This window comes from Arvicola amphibius, chromosome 3 (genome assembly GCF_903992535.2).
Source record: "Arvicola amphibius chromosome 3, mArvAmp1.2, whole genome shotgun sequence".
NCBI lineage: Eukaryota > Metazoa > Chordata > Mammalia > Rodentia > Cricetidae > Arvicola > Arvicola amphibius.
In genome coordinates this window covers 66,610,972-66,625,665 of record NC_052049.1, presented here as the reverse complement: position 1 = coordinate 66,625,665, position 14,694 = coordinate 66,610,972, and positions in this window count along the sequence as shown.

Below are 14,694 nucleotides of genomic sequence, written 5' to 3'. Positions count from 1 at the left end.
AATAATCCAGTTAAAAATAGGGGTACAGATCTAAAGCAAGAATTCTAAACAGTAGAATCTCAAATGGCTGAAGGATATTTAAAGAATGGTTCAACATCCTTAGTCATCAGAGAAATACAAATCAAAACACTGAGATACCATCTTACACCCGTCAGAGTGGCTAAGATAAAAAAAACACTAATGACAGCTTATGCTGGAGAGAATGTAGAGTAAGGAGAACACTCCTCCATTGGATGTGGAAGTACAAACTTGTTCAGTCACTCTGGTAATCAGTATGATGGTTTCTCAGAAAACTGGGAATCAGTCTACCTCAAAATCCAGCAATACCACTCTTGGGCATATAGCAGCATTATTTGTAATGGCTAGAACCTAGTAACAATCTATATTCCCCTGAACAGAAGAATAGATAAAGAAAATGTTGTATACCTACACAATAAAATACTTTTCAATGGTTAAAAAAAGGAAAAGGAAGAAAAAACAGCAACAACAACAAAAACAAACAAACAGGAAAACTTGAAATTTCCAGATAATAGGATGGAACTGGGAAAAACCATCCTGAAGAGGTACCACAGACCCAGAAAGATCATCTTTGGTATGTACTCACTCCTAAGTGGTTGCTAGCTATAAAGCAAATATACTAGCTGTAAAGTCTATAGAGATGCTATGTAACAAGGTGAACCCTAAGGAAAGCATATATAGATCCACCTGGAAAGGGGAAATAGACAAGATTGCCTGCCAAAATTGAGAGCATAGTGGTTGGGAGAGAAGAGGGGGTAGAAGGTAAGAAGGGGAGAAGGGGAGGGGGGAAAAGTATTTAAGGAACCAGTTAGTCAAGATAGAGGAAGGGCAGAAATGAGAGCAAGGAAAGAGATATTTGATTGAGGGAGCCATTATAGGGCTAGCAAGAGACCTGGGTAAGTGTTCTGAAAACTTACAAAGGTAAAGGAAGTTCATGGGCATAGCCTCTGTTCAAGACTGAGTCAAAATTTAATAGTGAAGGATTAAAAGGAATCCCTTGCATTTGAAAATGATATGTAAAAAAAAACAAACAAACTACGAGAATTGATCAAGGATTCTCAGTGTTTCTAGAACACAAAATTTATACACAAAAGACTGCATCAGTGTAAACCAATCAATTAGAAACCATAGCAAATGGAAGTTACTAACAAAGTAACTAACAACTTTAAATACATAAACTCCATATTAAAACCTATAAAGGATCCATAGATTAATCTATAATTCATAAAATCTTAAGAAAAAACTAACAATGAAAATTTTTAAATTTTATTTAAAATATAAACATCAAGGGTATACAGGATGCTTCTGAAGAACTAGGTGGATATGATAGTTGTCTAAGAATAAACACTATAGTTACATAAAATATGAACTCAGAGACTGACAAAGAAGGAAATTAAATCAAGGAAGATAAACTGGCTTTTTAAATTTGGAAACTGTATAGATTACATAAGGATGAAAAATTATAATTAACATGTTTGCATTTATAATAGTAAACAAAATGATTATAGGGAGTTTGTATTATCTTGATCACAATGCATTTGTCTGAAAAAGATTGAAATGACCATAATAAAAAAATAAAACTGCAGTTGTGTATCTAAGTGTATGTGTTTCTTGTGCTTTCTCATTTTGTTTTATTTTTTAAAAAAATGTCTGTTTGTTTTGTTTTTGTTTTTTAAAGAAAATGCCTGCTAGTTTTCTAAAGAGAGAGAGAAAGGTGTGGAATAATGTGGGTATCAAGTTAGGGAGAATCTGATAAGAGATTGGGTAGGGGAAGACCTATCAGATCAGAATATATTGCACCAATTTTCAATTAAAAAGAGTTCTGAAGAGTCACAATTACTGGGGTTTGGAGGATTTAAACATTTAAGAAATGTTATTTGTTTGTCTATGGGGTGGGCATGTGTGTGCAACCAACCTCAGGAGACAGCTCTCTGATGTGGTTTTTGGAGACTGAATGCAGGTAGGTAGGATTGGTTACAAACACTTTTGCTGTTGATACATCTTGCTGTCTTCATATTTCTAAATTTTTATTTACTTTCTTCCACTAGGAAATTACTTAAAAACATATATTTCTCTGAGAACACTCTTTAGCTTTTATTCTAAAACCTTTACAAGTACTACTTATACAATTAAATGTTTTGATCTTAACTGGGAATGCAATTTTTCCAGTATAAATTTAGAGATTATTTTCAACTATATAAATCTTTAGATTTTATATTTAAGTTAAATATTAACCACTTATATTGTTATCATAGAAGCTGACCGTATAATACAAATTACTTGATTCTTGTTGATGCTCATTTAATATAATAGTTTATAATTAAGTTTTTGGAATAATTAAACAATATTAAATATCTTGAATTTGCAGTTTTCAAGATTTTTATCCTATTATAATACTGAGTTTTGACCTACTTACACTAATAAACGTCCTAAGTTTTGATGGCAAATTTGTCACTTTTCTTAATTATTTTAGTTTTTGCTCTCACTACATAGTATTTTTATACACATATCTATATCTATCTGTTTGTGTGTGTGTGTGTGTGTGCGTGTTGTGTGTGTTAGTATTATGCACTGGTAGCTTACTATTCTTCAATGAGATGTATTTTTGGGCTAAGCTATTGATTAATTAATGATTAATTTAAAACTTAATAATGTTTTCAAGCCACATACACATTTTCTCTGGTATGAATATAGTTGAAATAATTTTCTTAAATATTTACTCTGTGCCTTTTTTTCCTTCTTTTATTTTTACCTTATTTCTAAAGATTGATGCTATCTTCTATATGAAGTTTTGCTGGCTTGTTTTCCAGTTTATCAATCTATCATGTAATTGGAAATCTTTATTCCTCTGATTGTGATTCTAAATAGATTATTTTAAGCCACTTTATTTATAACTTATGACAACATACTTGTTATAAGTTTGTTTGGTTGGTTGCTTGGAAGCATTTCCATCATTTTAACATTTATTCAGAATACAATTATGACAGTTCTACACTCTCTCTCATACAAGTTACCCCTTCTGTATTCAACCCCTGCTTATTCATTTTACAGGTCTTTGTCTTCTCTAACTACTGCTGATGCATGTACTTATAAAGCCAAATGTTTCTACAGCTGAGCATTCACTATTGTGTAAGCAATAGCCAGGCTCATCCCCAAGGGATACTAATCTCCCTCTTTGGCAGCTGAGAACTGTCTAAACTCTTCAATCATGGGTGTGGCACTGGGAAATTTCTCCCAGTCTGTGTTGGTCATTGGTGTGGCTCACAGACATCACAGCTGAGGAGGACTATCAGTTGCTTTCCTCCATAAACAGCTTGCAAAACACCTTTCAGTACGACAAAATCTAGATGTCAGGGAAGATGATTTCAGATCAATTCCATCTCAAATCTGCCAAGTCCCATGACAAAATGTGTGGTAGCTTCAGCACCAGAGACATACCTTTAACTTCTGGAAGGCAACAAAGAGCAAAAGCAATGGGTTCTATTGTTCATGGAGACTCTCTTAGACTCTTACAGGGAGTTTGGAAAGGGGGGTTCTCATGTTGATTTTTTTCTCAAGTTGTATTTTTGTTTAAAGAGTCTGTGGATGTTGTGGGGAGTATTATGGCTTGCCTATGTTAGTCTGGAAGTTAAGTAATCAATTTTTGTTCTTTTTGTGATACACATTACATTTTTTAAATGTGCCAAATGTGGTGGTATACACTTGTATCTCAGCAGTTAAAAGGCAGAGGCAGAAAGATAGGAGTTAAGGTTATCTCCACTTATTTAATGAGTTGAAAGTCAGTTCCTGTCTACATGAGACCTCATCTCAAATGAACAACTAAAATCAAAATACTTAAGGAAGCTTAGAAATTAAGCTAATTAATGCATTTACATTCCTTCATCTAGCAATCTGTGAGTCTTAAAATATTTTAATTGAAGGGACCACCGACTTTCCCCAATCCACCCCCCCCCCACCTGCACACTTCCTGCTCTTCCTGCAGGGGTTATTTTCCCTGGATACTGCCTCTCTCTTCCTGTCCCTTCCCAGCTTGCACCCAGAACCCCCCCCCCCCCATCCTCCCGTCTTTGGGGCCACAAAATCCCACAGCTCAGCCTGTTTGGGCGCTGGGGACCTGGAATTGAGTGCACCCAGGCCGGTGGGAGGTCCTCTCCTTCATTAGCCTGCTGCCTGCAGCAAGGTAGGCCCTTTGTCAGCTAGCTGCTTGGCCTGCAAGGAGACCTGACAGTCGGCCAGAGGATCCATCATTCATTGGGGTGAGTGAGGAGTGAGTGCTTGAACCTCAGCAGCTGCCCGGAGAGGGACCACCGACATTCCCCAACTCCTCCCACCACCCGCACACTTCCTGCTCTTCCTGCAGGGGTTATTTTCCCCGGATACTGCCTCTCTCTTCCTGTCCCTTCCCAGCTTGCACCCAGAAACCCCCCCCCCCTCATCCTCCCGTCTTTGGGGTCACAAAATCCCACAGCTCAGCCTGTTTGGGCACCGGGGACCTGGAATTGAGTGCACCCAGGCCGGTGGGAGGTCCCCTCCTTCATTAGTCTGCCTGCAGCAAGGTAGGCCCTTTGTCAGTGAGCTGCTTGGCCTGCAAGAAGACCTGACAGTCTGCCAGAGGATCCAACATTCATTGGGGTGAGTGAATTGAATTCATTGGGGTGAATTGAACTTCTAAAAGAAGACACCAAGGGGATTATTTAGAGGAAGAAATGGGCAGGCACCAATGCAAGAATTCCTCCAACAATTTGAACAACAACATGAAAGCACCAGAACCCAGCGAACCTATAACAGGAGGACTTGAACACACTAATCAAGAAGAAGTAGAAAAAATTGACGTTATGAAAGTAATAGAGTCCCTTAAACAGGAGGTGAAAAACTCCCTTAAGGAAATGGATGAGAAGAATAACAAAAAGTTTGAAGAATTGAGGAGATCCGTAAATGATATCCTAGGAAACAAAGAAAAAACAATCAAACAGATAAAGGAAACAGTGCAAGACTTGAAAACTGAAATGGAGGCAAGGAAGAAAACACAACCCGAGGGCCAGCTGGATATGGAAAATCTATGTAAACGAACAGAGACAAGCATAACCAACAGAATACAAGAGATAGAAGAATCTCCGATTCTGAATGTACCATAGAGAAAATAAACGCACTGATCAAAGAAAACAGCAAATCCAACAAATTCTCATCACAAAACATTCAGGAAATCTGGGACACAATAAAAAGACCAAACCTAAGAATAATAGGCCTAGAAGAAGGAGAAGAAATACAGCTCAATGGTCCAGAAAATATATTCAATAAAATTTTAGAAGAAAACTTCCCAAACCTAAAGAAAGATATTCCTATTAAGGTTCAAGAAGCTTACAGAACACCAAATACACTGGATCAAAAAAAAAAAAAAAACATCCCCTCACCATATTATAATCAAAACACAAAACATACAGAATAAAGAAAGAATATTAAGAGTTGCAAAGGAAAAAAGTCAAGTAACATATAAAGGTAAACCTATCAGACTAACACCTGACTTCTCTATGGAAACCATGAAAGCCAGAAGGTCCTGGATAGATGTTTTGCAGAAACTAAGAGACCATGGATGAAAGCCCAGATTACTATACCCAGCCAAGCTTTCATTCACTATAAATGGAGAAAACAAAATATTCCAGGATAAAAACAAATTTAAACAATACATAGCCACAAATCCAGCCTTACAGAAAGTAATAGAAGGAAATTCACAAACAAAGAAGTCCAGCATTGCCCAAAATAACTCAGACATCAAGCGACCCTTCACCAGCACATCGCAAAGAAAGGAAACACACAATCTCTACTACCAAATAAAAAATGGCAACCGGAGTTAACATCCACTGGTCATTAATATCACTTAATATCAATGGACTCAATTCACCTATAAAAAGGCACAGGCTAAGAGATTGGATACGAAAACAGGATCCAACATTCTGCTGTTTACAAGAAACACACCTCAACCACAAAGACAGACATCTACTCAGAGTAAAGGGTTGGGAAAAGTTTTATCAAGCAAATGGACCTAAGAAACAAGCCGGTGTGGCCATACTAATTTCTAACAAAGTTGACTTCAAACTAAAATCAATCAGAAGAGATGGAAAGGGACACTTTATACTCATTACAGGAAAAATCCATCAAAATGAAGTCTCAATCCTGAATATCTATGCCCCTAATACAAAAGCACCCACTTATATAAAAGAAACATTACTAGAACTCAAGACAGCCATCAAACCAAACACACTGATAGTGGGAGACTTCAACACTCCTCTTTCACCAATGGACAGGTCAATTCGACAGAAACCTAACAGAGAATTAAGAGACTTAATGGAGGTAATGAACCAAATGGACTTAACAGACATCTATAGAACATCCACCCAAACAGGAAAGAATATACATTCTTCTCTGCGGCTCATGGAACCTTTTTGAAAATTGACCACATACTCGGTAACAAAGCAAACTTCCACAGTTACAAAAACATATTAGTAACCACCTGTTTCTTATCGGATCACCATGGATTAAAATTAGAATTCAACAACAATGCTACCCCCAGAAAGCCTACAAACTCATGGAAACTGAACAGTCAACTACTGAACCACAGCTGGGTCAAGGAAGAAATAAACAAAGAAATGAAAGTCTTTCTTTAATTTAATGAAAATAAAGACAAAACATACTCAAACTTATGGGACTCTATGAAAGCAGTGCTAAGAGGAAAATTCATAGCACTAAGTGCCCACTTAAAAAAAAAAAAAACGGAGAAAGCACACATTGGAGACTTAACAGCACACCTGAAAACTTTAGAAAAGAAAGAAGCAGACTCACCTAGGAGGAGTAGAAGACTTGAAGTTATCAAACTGAGGGCAGAAATCAACAAAATAGAAACACAGAAAACAATCCAAAGAATCAATGAAACAAAAAGCTGGTTCTTGGAGAAAATCAACAAGATTGACAAACCCCTATCCAAACTAATCAAACGGCAGAGAGAGAACACACAAATTAATAAGATTAGAAATGAAAAGGGGGACACAACCACAGACACAGAGGAAATTCAGAGAAGCATTAGATCTTACTACAAAAGCCTGTATGCCACAAAATTGGAAAATGTAAAAGAAATGGACACATTTTTTTTAGATAAGTACCATATACCAAAGTTAAACCAGGACCAGGTAAATGCTCTAAATAGTCCTGTTAGTCACGAAGAATTGGAAACTGTTATCAGAAACCTCCCTACCAAAAAGAGCCCAGGACCTGATGGGTTCAATGCAGAATACTACCAGAACTTCCAAGAAGACCTAATACCTATACTCCTTAAGGTATTTCATAATATAGAAACAGAACAGTCATTGCCAAATTCCTTTTATGAAGCTACAATTACCCTGATACCTAAACCACACAAAGATTCAACCAAGAAAGAGAATTACAGGCCAATCTCACTCATGAACATCAATGCAAAAATTCTCAATAAAATACTGGCAAACCGAATCCAAGAACACATTAGAAAAATTATCCACTATGATCAAGTAGGCTTCATCCCAGAGATGCAGGGCTGGTTCAACATACGAAAATCTATCAATGTAATCCATCATATAAATAAACTGAAGGATAAAAACCATATGATTATCTCAATAGATGCAGAAAAAGCATTTGACAAAATTCAGCACCCCTTTATGATAAAGGTCTTGGAGAGATTAGGGATACAGGGGTCATTCCTAAATATAATAAAGGCTATTTCCAGCAAGCCGACAGCTAACATCAAATTAAATGGAGACAAACTCAAGGCCATCCCACTAAATTCAGGAATGTGACAAGGCTGTCCACTCTCTCCTTATCTCTTCAATATAGTGCTTGAAGTTCTAGCAATAGCAATAAGACACAACAAGGGGATCAAGGAGATTTGAATTGGAAGGAAGAATTTAAACTTTCATTATTTGCAGATGATATGATAGTGTACATAAGCGACCCAAAAAACTCCACCAAAGAACTCCTACAGCTGATAAACTCCTTTAGTATTGTGGCAGGATACAAGATTAACTCCAAAAAATCAGTCGCCCTCCTATATACAAAGAATAAGGAAGCAGAGAAAGAAATCAGAGAAGCATCACCTTTCACGATAGCCACAAATAGCATAAAATATCTTGGGGTAACTCTAACCAAGGAAGTGAAAGACCTATTTGACAAGAACTTTAAGTCTTTGAAGAAAGAAATTGAAGAGGATACCAGAAAATGGACGGATCTCCCTTGCTCTTGGATTGGGAGGATCAACATAGTAAAAATGGCAATACTATCAAAGGCAATCTATAGATTTAATGCAATCCCCTTAAAGATCCCATCAAAATTCTTCACAACTCTTGAGAGGACAATAATCAACTTTATATGGAAGAACAAGAAACCCAGGATAGCCAAAACAATCTTATACAATAAAGGAACTTCTGGAGGCATTACCATCCCTGACTTCAAACTCTATTACAGAGCTACAGTATTGAAAACAACTTGGTATTGGCATAAAAATAGAGAAGTCGACCAATGGAATCGAATAGAAGACCCAGATGTTAACCCACAAACCTATGAACACCTGATTTTTGATAAAGGAGCTAAAAGCACACAATGAAAGAAAGAAAGCGTCTTCAACAAATGGTGCTGGCATAACTGGATGTCAACCTGTAGAAGAATGAAAGTAGATCCGTGTCTATCACCATGCACAAAACTCAAGTCCAAATGATTAAAGACCTCAATATCAATCTGAACACACTGAACCTGTTAGAGGAGAAAGTGGGAAGTACTCTACAACATTTGGGCACAGGAGACCGCTTCCTATGTATAGCCCCAGCAGCACAGACATTAAGGGCATCATTGAATAAATGGGACCTCCTGAAGCTGAGCAGCTTCTGTAAAGCAAAGGACACTGTCACTAAGACAAAAAAGCAGCCTACTGACTGGGAAAAGATCTTCAGAAACCCCGAAACAGACAAAGGTCTGATCTCCAAAATATATAAGGAACTCAAGAGACTAGACTTTAAAATGCTAATGAACCCAATTAAAAAATGGGGCACTGAACTGAACAGAGAATTCTCAACAGACGAAGTACGAATGGCCAAAAGACACTTAAGGGCATGCTCAACCTCCTTAGCAATCAGGGAAATGCAAATCAAAACAACATTGAGATACCATCTTACACCTGTCAGAATGGCTAAAATCAAAAACACCAATGATAGCCTTTGCTGGAGAGGATGTGGAGTAAGGGGTACACTCATCCATTGCTGGTGGGAATGCAAACTTGTGCAACCACTTTGGAAAGCAGTGTGGAGGTTTCTCAGGAAATTTGGGATCAACCGACCCCAGGACCCAGCAATCCACCTCTTGGGAATTTACCCAAGAGATGCCCAATCATATTACAAAAGCATTTGTTCAACTATGATTATAGCATCATTATTTGTAATAGCCAGAACCTGGAAACAACCTAGATGCCCTTCAGTGGAAGAATGGATGAAGAAAGTGTGGAATATATACATATTAGAGTACTACTCGGCGGTAAAAAACAATGACATCTTGAATTTTGCATGCAAATGGATGCAAATAGAAAACACCATCCTGAGTGAGGTAACCCAGGCCCAAAAAGATGAACATGGGATGTACTCACTCATAATTGGTTTCTAGCCATAAATAAAGGACATCGAGCCTATAATTCGTAAAAAATCCTAGAGAAGCTATATAAGAAGGTGAACCCATAGAAAACATATAGTTATCCTCCTGGATACTGGAAGTAGACAAGATTGCCGGACATAAAATGGGAACATGGGGGTGGGGTGGGTTGTGGGGGGATGGGGAGAGAAAAGTGTGAAGTGGAGGATGGGAAGAGCTTGGGGGAATATGATGGTTGGGATATAGGAAAAGTGGGTATGGGAACAAGGAATTATATATCTTTATTAAGGGAGCCATTCCAGGGTTGGTAGAGACTTGACTCTAGAGGGGTTTCCAGGTGTCCAGGAAGACGCCCCCAGCTAGGTCCTTGGGCAGCTGAGGAGAGGGTGCCAGAAATGTACAGATCCTATTGCCATACTCATGAATATATTGCATATCACCATAGAACCTTCACCTGGCATTGGATGGAGAAAATGACAGAGCCCCACATAGAAGCACCGGACTGAGATCCCAAGGTCCCGATGAGGAGCAAAAGGAGGGAGATCATGAGCAAGGAAGCCAGGACCGCGAGGAGTGCGTTTACCCATTGAGATGGTGGGACAGATCTAACGGGAGACCACCAAGTCCAGCTGGAATGGGACTGTTGGAACAGGGGACCAAACCGGACTCTCTGAATGTGGCTGACGGTGGAGGAGGACTGAGAAACCAAGGACAACGTCAATGAACATGAACTCTACAGCATGGATGGGCTCACTGTGAGCCTTGTCAGTTTGGTTGCTCACCTTCCTGGACTTAGGGAGAGCTGCGAGGACCTTGGACTTTACATAGTGAAGGGAACCCTGATGGCTCTTTGTCTTGGAGAGGGGTGGAGTGGGAATATGGGTGGAAGGGAGGGGAGGGAAGGGGGAGGAGGAGGGGAGGAGATGGAAATCTTTAATAAAAAAAATGAGGAAAAGAAAAACCAAAGGTGATATAGAAGAAAACACCCACTGAAATAAACATCTGCCCATCTATCTAAGAACAATTGAAAGATTCAACTTTCCTACTGCCTGATATTTCTGACATCCAGCCTATTGTCTCATCCTTACAATTCACATGTGTCTGTGGTACTCATGAAAGTCACTCTACCAGTCACAAAATGAGGCAAACACTGATATTAGTTCTTTTTTCTTTTTCTTTTTATTTAGCTCTGCATTCTTCTCTGCTTCCCTCCTTACTTCTCCCCTCCTCTTGAACACTCTCCCCATGTTCTCCTCCATTTATTCAGTAGATCTTGTCTTTTTCTACTTTCCAAGTAGAATATATATATATATATATATATATATATATATATATATATGTCTCTCTTAGAAATTATAATTTGTAGGGTGCTTTGCTTTGTGTTTAAAAACCACTTATGAGTGAGTATATGTGATAGTTGTCTTTCTGTTTCTGGGTTACCTCACTCAAAATAATGTTTCCTAGCTATATCAATTTTCCTGCAAAATTCAAGATGTTGTTATTTTTTCTGCTGCGTAAATGTACCACATTTTTCTTATCCATTCTTTGGTAGAAAGGCATTTAGGTTGTTTTCAGTTTCTGGCTGTGACAAACAATGCTGCTGTGAACATAGTCCTGGTAGCACTATTAAGCATCCTTTGGATATATACCCAAAAATGGTATTATTGGGTCTTAAAGAAGATCGTTTCCTAATTTTCTGAGAAATCATCACACGGACATACAAAAGGACTGTACCAGATTGTACTCCCATCAGCAATGCAGGAATGTTCTTTTTACCACACATCCTCTCCAGCATAAGCTGTCTTCAGTGTTTTTGATCTTGGCCATTCTGACAGGTGTAAGATGTAATCTCAGAGTTGTTTTGATTTGTATTTCTCTGATGAATAAGGATGTTGAACATTTCCTTAAGTGTCTTTCACCCATTTTAGATTCCTCTGTTGAGAGTTCTCTGTTTAGGTCTGTACTCCATTTTTTATTGTATTGTTTGTTCTTTTGATGACCAATTTCTTGAGTTCTTTGTATATTTTGGAGAACAGACCTCTACTAGAAGTATACCTTGTTAAGAATTTCACATAACTGATCTTAAACATAAATCTCATACTACATTCTCAGCATAGAATTTTTTTTTAAGTTTTAATATCTAAATGAGAATTAATATTATCATATCTATTTTAATAGTACCATGAAATTTTCTGTCAAACATTATTAAGTGGCTTCACTTTAAATGCCTGTGATTAAAGTATATAAGTTCAGCATATGAGGAATCATTAGGTCATTGAGAATAGCACAGCTATCATCTAGCTAAAATTATATCATTCCTCGTGTGAGGAGTAGGACTATAAATTAGAGTTTGTTATCATTAGTAGAAAAAAACACGTACATATATCATTTTAAATAAACTTTTTTAGAGCTTTTAAATCTAATGACCTTTATGAAAATTAATACAATGTGAAATAATAGAGACAGAACCATGACCAAATGAAGCAGACATTCAGTCTAGAAGTTCTAAAATGATCATATCACGATTCTGAAAACAATTATCTTAAGAGGGCTTTGAGAAATGTAATAGTGCTATTAGAGGCAATCTCAGGAGAATTCCCTTCACCTTACTATTGAACTGTTAAAATAAAACACTAAACAGTGCTGTTAGCTCCGTGACCCCTCTTTCAGTTAACATGAAGGCTTTGTGTTCTGAGGCAAGGTCAAAACACCAAGTCAACCAAAGATCAAGAACGTTTGGGGGCACAAGTACTATATATCATGTATGTTTCAGGAAGGTTGTGACCTGACTCAATTATAAACAAGGAATAAAAAAGTTTATTTACTTTCAAAATGTTGTAAGTTCTTTTAAATACAGCAATTACAGTCTTTTTTTCCACACATATTTTTATAACATTTCCATTTTAAAAATCTTTATCAGAAAACAGTAAAATAAAGTAAAATAGTAATTAAGTAATTAAAATTAAGTAAAATAGTAGGTCTATCCTAGTATTTAGAGACTTAATAATGTCTTCCAATTACAAATGCACCTTTTTATTTAAATTTAAATTTAAATTTAATTTCACACAACAGATACTTATGTGTTTCACCAGTTTGTAAATCCCTTGGCGTTGAGCATATTATATATTTGCTGGTGAAAAAATTTTATTCAGTATTCATGCATTTATCATTTCCACTGGTTTGAGTAATTATGTTATTCTTTTTCTTTGCATATTTGTAAAATGTGTATTTTACTGACACTGGTTATATAATTATCCTTTATATTCAAGTTAAAGTAAAATCTCAATATTTGTTTTACAGCAATCTGAGAACAGTACAATCTCTTTTTTACCAGTATGACATTCAGTTTTAGCTGTAGACTTATTAGAATGCTATTTACAAAAAATTGTTTTTATTTTCCCTGTTAGATGAGTGACCAATTGGGCCAACTGAATGTTCTTTCATACTCTGAACCAAAGTTAGCTAAATGATATTTCATAAAATTTACCTTTACAAACAGCTATTTTGCTTCTTTTTCTTAGATGTCACACACATTGTCATACTAATAATCTAAAAATATAGTGAAAATTAGCTGATAACCTTGTTCATAGGCTGACATTATTGTGAAGATATTAAGAATGAAATGCTGAGTCAGTGCATTTAGGACAAAGCCTTTTATAATTTAATACCTGTTGATCTTTGTAAAACCTTAATCACAAAAGCTTGACTTACCAAACATCATCATAGGAAATTTAATACTGAAGATGACTCATGGTCATAAAATTTTATGATAATCTGTAAGAGAGATAACCAGCTTAGGATACACAAGCAGCTATAGCATCTCTGAGGACTGAGACATCAGTGCATTTCCTTATCAACACAGTTCGGGTTGGTTGTGTGATGTTGGAGTGACGTGATGTTTTCAGCGGTACCCATTAGCTCCCTTGAGAACTGACCTGGCAGATCCAATCTGGTTCATATCTTTCCCTGAAATCACTTTCCAGTTAGGCTGAAAACCAGCCAAGAGTGGTTACGAACATGCTAACCTACTCTACCCATGCCGAAGAACTTTGTCATGATATCTTCTGAGGAAAATATAAACCACATGGAAATTAAGTCTGTATAAAAACAGATTATAAACTTAATAAAAATGTAAAAGTTAACATCATTAAGTTTTGTGAGGCAAAAAACCTTTTATTTTCATATTTGGTTTGAATTATTGAGTTAAATATCATCTCAGTCCTTTCATCACATCATTTGTCTTAGCAATTGTGATTCAGGAATTTGGATGACTTTGATAGCTTTCTGAGTGCTATCAAAATGTCTGGCACTTTGGAAGATTTTAATAAATTTGTCTATTCTCGCAGTAGTTTGTGTTGAAAGTGTGAAAACATGCTTTACTGAGCAATCATTTGCCTTTAGTTCAACTCCCATGACTGAATTTACGTGGGGAGGCCCTCATCTGAACCTCCGCTGCTGTCTGGCATATTATCTCACATATATGTTCATTATTTATTTTTTACAGAGATGATGTTTTCTAAAATATATTGTACAATGAAATTTTCCACCTGTTTTTATTGAGAACATGGCAGAAAACCCATTCTACAGGTTACGTATAGAAAGTTCTGACTCAGACAATGGTGGTGCTGGGTATGACCTGGTGTTCAGTCTATGTCATTCTATGTAGTAGCTGAATTTGTTCATTCTTAACATATCCTGCTTTTATATGTTTTCAGGACTAGATATTACTTTTTCATATTTGTACAAGTTAATATTTTCGCTGTGTACACAGATCTTTAACATTATTGAAGTAAATACCTTATATCCTATAGGAAGAGTGATATAAAGAAATTAATACATTCACAATCATATGCATAAGAAATATATTATAGATAAAATTATCTTCAGCTAGAAAATTTTAGTAAAACAGAGAAAAATATATTAAATACTTTTACAATTTTAAAATGGATATATTAATATTTCTAAATAGTCATTTTCTACTGTTACAGATATAATTATAACATAAAAATATATTCATCTCAT